The sequence below is a fragment of the Schistocerca americana genome, chromosome 7 (genome assembly GCF_021461395.2).
Source record: "Schistocerca americana isolate TAMUIC-IGC-003095 chromosome 7, iqSchAmer2.1, whole genome shotgun sequence".
Taxonomy (NCBI): domain Eukaryota; kingdom Metazoa; phylum Arthropoda; class Insecta; order Orthoptera; family Acrididae; genus Schistocerca; species Schistocerca americana.
The window spans coordinates 594,741,109-594,754,183 of record NC_060125.1 but is presented as its reverse complement, the minus strand read 5'-3'; positions in this window follow the sequence as shown (position 1 = coordinate 594,754,183).

Here is a 13,075-nt window from a genome sequence, read left to right as displayed (position 1 = left end):
CTCACTGAGAGATTATATTCTTGCCACAATAATCTGATTACATTGTTAGGTTTGTGCTATGGTCAACGACTCTTCATCTGCTAGATCTGGTTTTACAGCATTTACATTTCCCCCACTGCTGTGTAGTTTTACTTAAAGGGTATTTAAGAAAGTCACTATACAGTATCAACAATCAGCTACTTGTACAACTGTCAAATAGAGAACAACACAATAAACAGTTTGTAGGTACAGTAAAATGTTTTCCAAACAGAGCCTTAAAAACAATATCGCAAACATGCGATGTTGACAATCCACCAAAAACTGAATGTCATAAGAAGATTGGAAAAAGATGAGAATTGAACAATAATAATAGTGAATTAAATATCACATCTTCAACTATATCAGATATCAAAAAATAAAAACAGTTGCAAAGAAAAATGTGTGTGTCAATCTGCTTCAGTTAAAAGTCTAGATGTTGGGCAAACTCTAAAAAAATCTAATTTAGAAACTGCAGATGAAGTTTTGTACAAGTGGTTTAGTGCCAAGAGAGCAGAGACATAGCCAATAATGGGGGATATGTTGATGGAAAAGGCTATATTTTTTTACAAGGAATCAGATCTGCCCACAGATTAAGTTATTTCATTCTTGAAAGAGTGGCTTCATAATTACAACACCCATCATGGCATTCATAAAGTATACATTTCTGGTGAAATTAAATCTGCTGATGAGGCTGCTTGTGAGTGAGTACAAAGCAATGTCTCAAAAGCTAGTTGATAAGCATAAGGTGTCCGTATACAACATTTAAACGCTGATGAGACTGGCCCACAATGGTGATGTTTGCCAAATCCTACCCTATCAAGGGCTGAGGAGTCCGGGACAAAGCGTTCTAGAAAGAATGGAGATAATAATTGTCTTAGAGTTTGGAAACACTAGGCAAACATAAACTGCCTTTATCATTAAGGAAATCAAAATCCTAGTCCTCTAAAAAATGTGACATATATGCTGGTTATTTACGGTGCACAACATAATGCATGGGTGAAAGCCGAATCATTCAAAGACCGGTTCTTGTACCATTTTATTCTAATTGCCAAGGAAAATTTCAAAAATTAGGACTAACGACAAATTATAAGGTGTTCTCATCCTAGACCATTTCTGAAGTCCTAAAGATTGCCTTAAGTACCAGAGTTCGTGGCAGGTAACATTTATTCACAGGTCTTCCAGAAAACTTTGCATCATTAATTCAGCCCATCGAGCAAGGGGTCATACAAAATTCCAAGTGATGGTACTGAGGAATGTTTGTGCAAAAGGTACTAAGCTCAGACGACAGCGTCAAACTGTTCCAATACAATTTTAACTATAAAGACGCCATTTTCAGGGCTGCAATTGCTTGAACCTCTGTGGCACATGAGCTGGAGAGAACTATGGCCTAAACTGGTTGAAGAAGGCAAGTTGGAAAGCGATGTAAATGATAATAAGTTGACAGCTCATAGTTCTGAAATTGTACGTGTGATAAACTCTGCACCCACTAGCGAATTAAGTGCATTTTAAGCGGAAGACATACAGACAAAAAATGCATTTTAAGCACAGGCGTACAGACAGTGATTCCAAGTAAACTGCAGCAAATTCTTGGTAACAGTTTTTATTAATAGCCTGTTCTTGATCATACAAAAAATTACTTATTAGAGCAGTGCTGCATTTGACATCTAATTCAGTTTTGTTTTTACAAAACACTAATAGTCTTTTAATTTTTTTATACTGTAGCCCTTCCTTTTGTACTTAACAAATGATAGTTTAGTATGTTAAAACTAAAGGTTTTGCTTATAATCCTGTTTTTAAACCAGGTTCCTGAAAGTGACCTTTACAACCTGGCATATTTGATAATCTGGGATTGACAGATTTCTGAGCATGACGGATTATCAGAGTCCTACTGTATTACTTCATATTCCTCTATAATTGCGTATTCTTCACTAAAAGAACAGAGTTCCAGTCACAGTAGGCACATGTAAGTTTCCACTCTCCCTCTCACCTACATTTCTATGTATATTAGCAGTCATAAATTTAATTAAAAGCAATCATAAATTATAAATTGATGAGTGGGAAGATGATGAGCTTACATACAAGTAAAAATAATGTAAATTCCTGGATGAAACAACATATAAAATAAAAGAAAGGTAACCATTCATCCACAGTGGATCAATGCATGCAGCACAGAAACACATACGAGAAAACAGCATTCTCTTTTGAGCACTAGCTCTTTTTCTAGCAGTGTTGCACATAGTCACACACCCAACCACGCAGGCAGCAAAACACGCACTCCCATGGCCATGACCAGATAGGTAAAGAAGAGAACGGTTGTGACTGTGTACCAAGTTCCAGTCCCACATCCATGTTTTGATTTTAACACATTGCCATTTCATAGATGGTGTGCACAGAGTTTATATTTAATAATTAAGAAGGAGTAAAGTACATAAATAGTCACTGCTTATTAGACAAGAATTTCAACCCTAGAAAGCTTTGCTCTATATTCACTCTCTTCATTTCTTTTACATCACTGTTTCATTTAGGTTAGTGCCATTGCCAAAATTTCATCATGAAGATGAAACCTTGTATAGGACAATTACTGTTTCTCAACATGTGGTTCTTAATCTGTCACTCGAAATGCATAAACCTAAACACGACTTCCTCAGTACCTTCTTATTACCATCTTTTCCTCTGAATTCTCTAATTAATATTCTTCCTTTGGTCACATTTCTGTGTCTCAACTATTGCTGATACTTATTTCAACTTTACTATTAGCTAATATTTAATATCTCTCTATTCCAGTCAAGATTCTTCCTCCCTCCACCTCCAAAGTTATCTATTCTACCCATACTAAATGCTACTAAAAACGCATCCATGCACTCATGGGAATCCCCAAAAAATGTTTTTTTCCTTCTTCTGATTCTTCTTCTTCTTCTAATAATAATAATAATAATAATAATAATAGTAATAATAACAATAATAATAAAGAATAGGCCTCCGGTATGTTCTGCCAGTCATAAAATGCGACGAAAAGAACAAACCACTAATAGGGCTAACCCTCCTTTTCGTGTGATTAGTTGGTTCAGGACAGAACTAAAGAAGCCTCGGACAAGTGCCGTCGTGGTCGGGGACGACGTTTGAACCCTATGCCCGCCCACAAAGGTAACGACACTGCTAGCCAACTGGAAAATGATTTAAATCCACATAGGGGTGTTTTGCAAGATATGCTTCCTGCAACCACCCTAGAAGGAAAACAAAGACAGAGGATGAGATGGTCAGATGAAGTTAATCGACACCTCACGTTCTGTTATTACCAAGCAACAAACCTAGGAACCAACACAACTGGATACAGGTCACAAGTATACACAACATTTATTATCAGAAACCCAGAATTAAAATTTTTAACAGAACAACGACTAGCTGATCAGATCCGTGTAATAATAAGAAATAACAGGATACCCCAGTCAGAATTAGAAAACATCAAACAACAAGTACAACAAATACTGGAACAAAATAATGTGCAATCAGGAGAAGAAGAAAATACAGTAATGGCCTCAAACATCCCAGAGCAAACAAACAAACAACACGCATCAATTAAACAATCAGAGGAAAACGAAATCTTAAGACAGCCACCAGAACAAGCACAAATAGAACATGAAGTGACACACATGTTAGATATAGAAGAAAAATTTCAGCTGACATATATAGAATACAAAGAACAAATACAGACATTAGACCATTCTTGCATAGACCGCCAAATAACCCACAAGTCGAAACAACAATAAAAACTATCAACACAATCATACACAACAAAATAAATGAAAACACAACTATGGAAGAGTTACAACTACCAGTTTATATAGGAGCACTCACTACACTAAATATACACACTAGGCAGAGATCAGAACCAACCAACACACAGAAGAAACCCACAAAACCAGCATGGCAACACAGGCTACAGATCAGAATAGAAAAACTGAGAAAAGACATCGGACAGCTAACACAACTTATAAGAAATGAAATGTCAGAAAAAAAAAACGAAAAAGGTTAGGTAAAATCTCACAACAAGAAGTGATAGAGCAATTAAATGAAAAGAAGCAGAAATTACAAGCAGTGGCCAAACGACTTAGAAGATACAAAAAAAGTGAAAATAGAACGAAACAAAACCAAACATTCAACACAAACCAAAAGAAATTTTTCCAGACAATAGATAAAACACACGTTAAAATAGACAATCCACCAAACATAACAGACGTGGAACACTTCTGGAGCAACATATGGTCAAACCCGGTACAACATAACAGGAATGCACGGTGGATACAAGCAGAAACAGACACATACAAGATGATACCACAAATGCCTGAAGTGATAATTTTGCAACATGAAGTCACTCAAGCAATTAATTCTACTCACAATTGGAAAGCCCCTGCAAAAGATAAAATAGCAAATTTCTGGCTAAAGTAGTTCACCTCAACACATTCACATCTAACTAAATTATTTAACAGTTACATTGCAGACCCATACACATTCCCTGATACACTTACACATGGAATAACTTATCTGAAACCTAAAGGTCAAGCAGACACAGCAAACCCAGCTAAATATTGGCCCATAACATGCCTACCAACAATATACAAAATATTAACTTCAGTCATTACACACAAATTAATGACTTACACACAAATTAATGACACACACAACACAGAACAAAATTATAAATGAAGAACAAAAAGACTGTTGCAAAGGAGCATGAGGATGTAAAGAGCAAGTGATAATAGATGCAGAGGTGACATATCAAGCTAAAACTAAACAAAGGTCGCTACACTACGCATACATTGATTACCAAAAAGCTTTTGATAGTGTACCCCACTCATGGTTACTACAAATATTGGAAATATACAAAGTAGATCCTAAATTGATACAGTTCCTAAACATAGTAATGAAAAATTGGAAAACTACACTTAATATCCAAACAAATTCAAATAATATCACATCACAGCCAATACAGATTAAGCATGGAATATACCAAGGAGACTCATTAAGTCCTTTCTTGTTCTGCCTTGCTCTGAACCCACTATCCAACACGCTAAATAATACAAATTATGGATACAATATTACTGGAACATACCCACACAAAATCACACATTTGCTATACATGGATGATCTAAAACTACTGGCAGCAACAAATCAACAACTCAACCAATTGCTAAAGATAACAGAAGTATTCAGCAATGATATAAATATGGCTTTTGGAACAGACAAATGTAAGAAAAATAGCATAGTCAAGGGAAAACACACTAAACAGGAAGATTACATATTGGATAACCACAGCGACTGCAAACAAGTGATGGAAAAAACAGATGCCTATAAATATCTAGGATACAGAAAAAAAATAGGAATAGATAATACAAATATTAAAGAAGAACTAAAACAAAAATATAGACAAAGACTAACAAAAGTACTGAAAACAGAATTGACAGCAAGAAACAAGACAAAAGCTATAAATACTTATGCTATACCAATATTGACCTACTCATTTGGAGTAGTGAAATGGAGTAACACAGACCTAGAAGCACTGAATACCCTTACACGATCACAATGCCACAAATATAGAATACATCACATATATTCAGCAACTGAAAGATTCACATTAAGCAGAAAGGAAGGAGGAAGGGGATTTATCGACATAAAAAACCTACATTATGGACAGGTAGACAATTTAAGAAAATTCTTTCTAGAACGAGCAGAAACTAGCAAAATACACAAAGCAATCACTCATATAAATACATCGGCTACACCACTGCAATTTCATAACCACTTCTACAACCCTTTAGATCACATAACATCAACAGATACGACGAAAGTAAATTGGAAAAAGAAAACGCTACATGGCAAGCACCCGTATCATCTAACACAGCCACACATCGATCAAGACACATCCAACACATGGCTAAGAAAAGGCAATATATACAGTGAAACAGAAGGATTCATGATTGCAATACAGGATCAAACAATAAACACCAGATATTACAGCAAGCATATTATTAAAGATCCCAATACCACAACAGATAAATGCAGACTTTGCAAACAACAAATAGAAACAGTAGATCACACCACAAGCGTGTGTACAATACTAGCAAATACAGAATGCCCCAGAAGACATGACACTGTAGCAAAAATAATACATCAACAGCTTGCCCTACAACATAAACTTATAAAACAACATGTTCCCACATACAAGTATGCATCACAAAATGTACTGGAGAAAGATGAATACAAATTATGCTGGAACAGAACCATTATAACAGATAAAACAACACCACATAACAAACCTGACATCATACTCACCAATAAAGAGAAGAAATTAACACAACTAATCGAAATATCCATACCCAATACAACAAATATACAAAAGAAAACAGGAGAAAAAATTGAAAAATGCATCCAACTGGCTGAGGAAGTCAAGGACATGTGGCATCAGGATAAAGTTGACATTATACCAATTATACTATCAACTACAGGAGTCATACCACACAATATCCACCAGTACATCAATGCAATACAGCTACATCCAAACTTATATATACAACTACAGAAATCCGTAATTATTGATACATGTTCAATTACCCGAAAGTTCCTAAATGCAATATAACATATACCGTACAGTTAAAAGGAAGTCACGCTTGATCAAGGTCCGCGTCACTTTCCATTTTTGACCAGACGTGGTGTCTGAGAGGGGAGAGAAATAATAATAATAATAATAATAATAATAATAACAATCATAATAATTACTACTACTACTGCTACTGAATTACTACTGTTTTATTTTGTCTTGATACATCTGGCCAACAGTCAAGGCCAAGGCAACAGCCTTGCCACAGTGGTCACACCAGTTCCTATCAGATCACCAAAGTTAAGCATTGTTGGGCTGGGCTAGCACTTGAAATATCTACAAAAATAATAACAACAATAATAATACCATAACTAGTAATAAGTAAAATTCCATAAAATAACTTTTTTATACTAATTATTCTCTGTGAATAACTAGATCGTACAATCAATGCTTCTTTCAAATTCACTCTGCCATACGTACAAATGTAGCGTACAAAGGCTCAGAAAAGCTAAACTGCTAAACTACAACAATAAACGGTGCAAGAAACAACTTACAAACTCTGACTGACAGACTCTGTAAAATGTAAACTGTATTTGTAAAACGAAATTGTTATTTTGTAAATAAAAGTCTATATACGTTAAATAAAAAAGGATGGGTGACCATCCAGTCTGCCAAGCGCTGTTGGCAAACAGGGTGCCCTCAGCCCTTGTGAGGCGAACTGAGGAGCTACTTGAGTGAGAAGTAGCGGCTCAGTCTTGTAAACCGACATACGGCCAGGAGAACAGTATAGTGACCACATGCCCCTCCGTATCTGCATCCAGTGATGCCTGTGAGCTGAGAATGACACGGCAGCCTGTCAGTATCGTTGTGCCTTCATGGAATGTTCGGGTTAAGTTTAGTTTAGTTTCATTTTTTTTTTATAGGTCTGTACTCGTCTGTACTCATCTGACCAGAAGTCCTGTTCCGATTTCCACTACATATAATGTCAGACTATAAATCTGTTTTTAAAATCTTGAGTCTAACTGCCCAACAGAGGGGAGCTAACAGACCATGCTCTAACCCACAGAACACAGGATTTGTTTTTCCTGATGATAACGTCCACATAAGTGGTCTCCAGCCTCACATCCAAATGGAGGACTATTTTACCTCTGGAATAGAGGGGAGCTGATTTTCATTAACTCTAACAGAAGGGCCAAATGTTCCTCGGAAATATAAGAACTGTAGTTTCCCTTCACTTTCAGCCAAATGGCTGCAGTACTGCCATAGCAAGGCCATGTTAGTTGATGTTACAAGGCCACATTAGTCAATCATCCAGACGGTTGCAACTGCAACTGAAAAGGCTGCTGCCCCTTTTCTAGATCCATGTGTTGGTCTGGATTCTACACAGATACTCCTACATTGTGACTGCAGCTGTGTTATTGAGGTACATGAGCCACTCTACTGCAACAAGGTCCACAGTACATATAAATGAGGTATATGAATTAAGTTTGTAATAAAAAGGAGAGAAGCTAAAAGATAGTATTTATGCAAGCGTGGCATAGTAGCAATTCAAGTCATTTCTCTTTCCTGTCACTCAACCTGAAATCTACTATCTAGACCTATAAGAAGGGCAAAATAAAACTAGTATGGAAAATATTTTCTGCCTCTTAACACAGGCCACCCAACGTAAATCATCTGCACCTGGGGCATATATGATGTAAATTGACCTTTCTGTCTTGAGGTGCATCAAATACTTTCAAGGCCAGTTCTGTTTTGTCCATCCTGTACAAACCACTGTGAAGTGCATGGAGGAGGTAGCTCTCAATTTATCACAATTTTGGCTCCTTTCCTTTCCATGGGGACTGGAAAGAATAACAGCTTAAACGCATCTGTGCATGCTATAATTAGTGTAATGTTGTCTTTGTGTCCCTACAGTCCCAACTGATTTTCCATCATACCCATGTAGGTGCTTATCTCACAGTGATGTAGTCACCGATTCGATTTCCTCCTTCCTTGTTTCCCGTAGGTGATTGGTGCATCGCTGCCATTAAATTATCAATCTTTTTAATGCTCTGTAAATTTGTTTGTTTATATTGGCAACTATTGACATAAGGTTGTTATTCAATATTTTGCACACCTTTGATGTATCACGAACAGAGGAAATAATACAGTGATAATTTCATTTACCAATGCAAGAAATATAATATGTTGAGTACCCCCTTTAGTCATGATACTTATGAGGAGAACACAGCTTTGTGTCATAACCAGATTGCCCAGAAACTTTGCTCTGTGGAAGAAGGGGAAAAATAATTGAACATGTGTCTCAACTTATCTGTAGATATTCAACCATTTCTGAGAAAATGATAGTCAAAGTTTCCCAGGTGACTTATGTGCCTTTTAGCGAGTAAAAGTCCAACCGAAGTTGTGGCACAGTGGCTAGTGTCACATCTTTACACTTTTGTGGCCTGTGATTGAAATCAGATTATTATCTTTATTTTTCATGTATCTGTACGTGTCTGTATAAGATTTATACGTATACTTTTTCCAATGTATATTGAAATAACGTTGTCCTTACAGAAGAAGAAGTAGGAAATAAAAGAATAGAAAAATTATTTGAAATTGTTTTCAGCAAAATTCATGTAGAGTATCTTCATTCATAATCAACTGCAAGTGCCAGTTTTCACAAATCATCTACAATCTTAACAATGTTTCTTTCCTGGCTGGGATTCATAGAAAGAATTGCTACCATTGAAAACCTGTCTTCAGGCAATGCTCATGGTGCTCGGAATTTCTTGTTTCCTAATGTTTCTACGATCAGTATTATCCATGGGAATAGGCCAAAACTTCCCGATGAATCAATGTAAGAATTATAAGAATTAAGAATAGATATAGGAATGAAATATAAGAATATGAGAATTTAAAAAGATTGTAGCCCCTAAAAATGCCACAGACACATATATTATGTAATAAATGTGTGACACTTACTGTGAAACCCAGTTGTAATTAAAATAATGCTCTTGTAACCCCTATCTTGATAAGAAACAGTCATGCAGTAATCTTCTACAGACATAGATGAATAAATGAAAATAATAATAATAATAATAATAATCAGGTTTTGAACACACAACGCAAAAAGTCAGCAATGCTAGGAACTACACCACCAATTGGGCTGAGCTTATCGCACACTAAAAGGCATCTAAATTACAACAAATACTTTGACAGTCATTTTCTTAGAAACGGTCTAGTATCTATGGACAGCTGAGCCATATGTTCATTTATTTTGGCTCCTCTTCCACTGAGCAAAGTTTCTGGGAAGTCAGGTTACAGCACTTTCCGTGTTCTCCTCGTTAGTAGGAATGTATTATGTTTGTCATTCAAGTTACATGTATTGCAGATAAGGACACCCTCTGAGATTGGCTTTAAATGTCTACATTACTTAGTGGACATATGAACATAAAAAGATTTTGTTTACTGCCTTGGGATTTCTTTGATTCCTTTAAACGTCAGTATTCATGCTTCTTGGTCCGCCTGATCATTTTAAATTTCTCTCACATTTTGCCCTTAGCTGAAGAAAAATTTATACAGATATCTGAGACTGTGCTGTTCCCTACACTCCAGGTGGAATACGTACAGTTTGCAACAAGTTGTATACATTAATAGTCTTTGCTTGGATTGTTACAAAAAAGCAAATACTGAAAATACTACACAAAATAAGCTTGAAGTCTTTCTTAAGGACTGAATTTAGCACAGAAATTATGATTACTGGAGAGGAAAATCTTTTAGCCTACGGATCTCTCTTCAAGCAGCAATGTGTTCGTGTGTTGCATTTTGCCTGTCAATAAGTTTCCAATTTGGCAAAAAAAATCTGTACATACAAGTGTAATAAAAGTTTTAATTATTGAAGGAATAATGCTCTGAAATATTATGTAAACATTACCACAATTCAGCAGAGAAATAAGTATTGTCCTCACCTTGTGGTAAAAATTCTTTACGTTTAATACTGCAGGAGTGTACTCCTAATCTGCTGCAACATCCATAAATTACTCTGGTTTCTCTCTGTATTTTTTGATTTACATAAAACACAAATTGAACCTGATATACCAAGTGGATGAAAACTGGTAGCACAAGTACTCTAACAAAATGCTAGTGACAATGAATGAAGAAAAATCAAGGTTTAATAGTGAAGACGTTCAGCTAGGAAAGGAAGGAAGCCGCAGTGTCCAATTTAAGGGATGATCCCAGTATTTACTAACACTGCTTCACAGCAACCACAAAAGTGCTGAATTGGGATGGCTTCATGAAGGAACTGTAACCTCTAATTCTTGAACACAAGTCCAGAATATTAACTGCTGCCCAACCTAACTTGTTTGAAAATAAAAGTGAAAATATACCTCTGAAAAATGCTGATAATAGTACTGTTTTGGAAACATGTATTTGAGAAGATCAATTCTGAATATAGGTCATTTCATTACAGCCATCACTGTTTCATTTTATGGGCATTTTTCAAAAATATTTTATAACTTGACTAAAAATGTAGCAATTTATACTGCCACAGTGACTCAATATTGGCATGAGAATATTCCACAAAAAAATTAGAAAGATTTGTATGTTTGTCAAATGAATTATTTTTATTGCATAGTTTTAAAATATAACTTAGAACAAAAATATATTTATTTCATGACATTCAGGAATGACAGAATGTATAACATTCAGTATAGTCCAAATATCTTAAGAAAACAAAATAAATAGTACAATGTATGAAAACCATTAACAACAGATATTGCAGAATGACTGAAGCAGCACTTCCCTGTGTTGCCATTAAATGCATTATCAAGAGTTGTTTCATCTTTGGTACCACAAAACAACAGTTTACAGTACAGAAGACACACACATTAATGCCCACATTTACGAAGAGCAAAGCTTAAATCAAGAACTCAACTACACCTTATTATCACTGTGCAAGTTCTGGTAATAACTTCATTACCACTTCATCTTGTACACCCAAGTTTTCCAGTCTAGCCCTAATTTGCACCTTTTGACAGTTAAGCAATCGATACAACACAATGTTCAGTAATTATGGCACCTAATGGAATACTGAAGAATGTATGAAATCAGATCTTGTAGTCTCAGAGCTCAATCATAGTTCACAATTTAGCAGTAACTAAAATTAAATGAAATTCTTATTTTCTGTTAACTGTGTAATATGAACGGGTTGAAAGCAACTACATATGCTCTTGTCCAAAACAACCAACCCACACAGCAGAGATACCTATTAACATACAAGTACAGTCCGCCCCAATAGCTGAGTGGTCAGTGTGACGGAGTGTCATCCTACAGACCCGGGTTCGATTCCCGGCTGGGTCGGGATTTTCTCCGCTTAGGAACTGGGTGTTGTGCTGTCTTCATCATTATTTCATCCCCATCCAGCTTGCAGGTCACCCAATGTGGCGTCAAATGTAATAAGACCTGCCCAAGGCGGCCGGACCTGCCCCACAAGGGGCCTCCCGGCTCCCGGGGGCGGACCAAATGCTCATTTCATTTCATACAAGTACATATTTTTCACACACTTCAAAAATAAATTGGTTACCATAAATGTAAAGTACAGCCATGTGCTTAAGCGTGTTGGGATGTGCTTTGAGCATTGGACTGAACTTGATATTCTGCGAGATTTTTCTCTCTGATTTTTCTCTCCTTTCCTCTCACATACCAAACAAATCTCTCCTAATGAAGAATCATTATTGCCCTGTTTATACCCATAATAGCTCTAAATAAGTACTGCTGTTCCAGTAATTCACTAAAAAAGTTCCTTTACCTTCGTATATGGCGCTTATGGATTCGCATGAAACATGGATCCTTCCACCTGGTACGTAACATGTACGAAACAAGCGAAATACCCTCTGACTTCATGAAGAATGTAATAATTCCAATTCCAATGAAAGAAGAAGCTGACAGGCATGAATGTTACCAACCTCTCAATTTAATTAAGTCATGGCTTCAAAATACTGACACCAATTATCTACAAAAGACTGGAAAACTGTTAGAACAATGACCATCAGAGAAGGTAAGTTACAGTACTGCAGAAATGTGGGAACACAAGAGGAAAATTGGCCCAACAGCTCCTCTTATAGAATAGGTTAAGGAGAGAGAAATCTACATTTATAGCACTTTTAGACTTGGAGAAAGATTTTGACAATGCTGACTGGAATATACTCACTGAAATTCTGGAGATAGTGGGGGTAAAATGGAGGAACTGAAAAATTATATATAGCTTCTAAGAAACCAGAAGGCAGTTATAAGAGTTGAAGGGCATGAACAGGAAGCAGTTGTTGAGAAAGGAGTCGACGCAAATGTAGCCTACCCCAATGTTGTTCAATCTCTACATTGAGCAAGCAGTAAGGTAATCAAAGAAAAATTTGGACAAGGAATTAAAGTTCAGGGGGAAAAACAGAAAAAAACCACCAATGTGGTTTGTCGATGTCATCG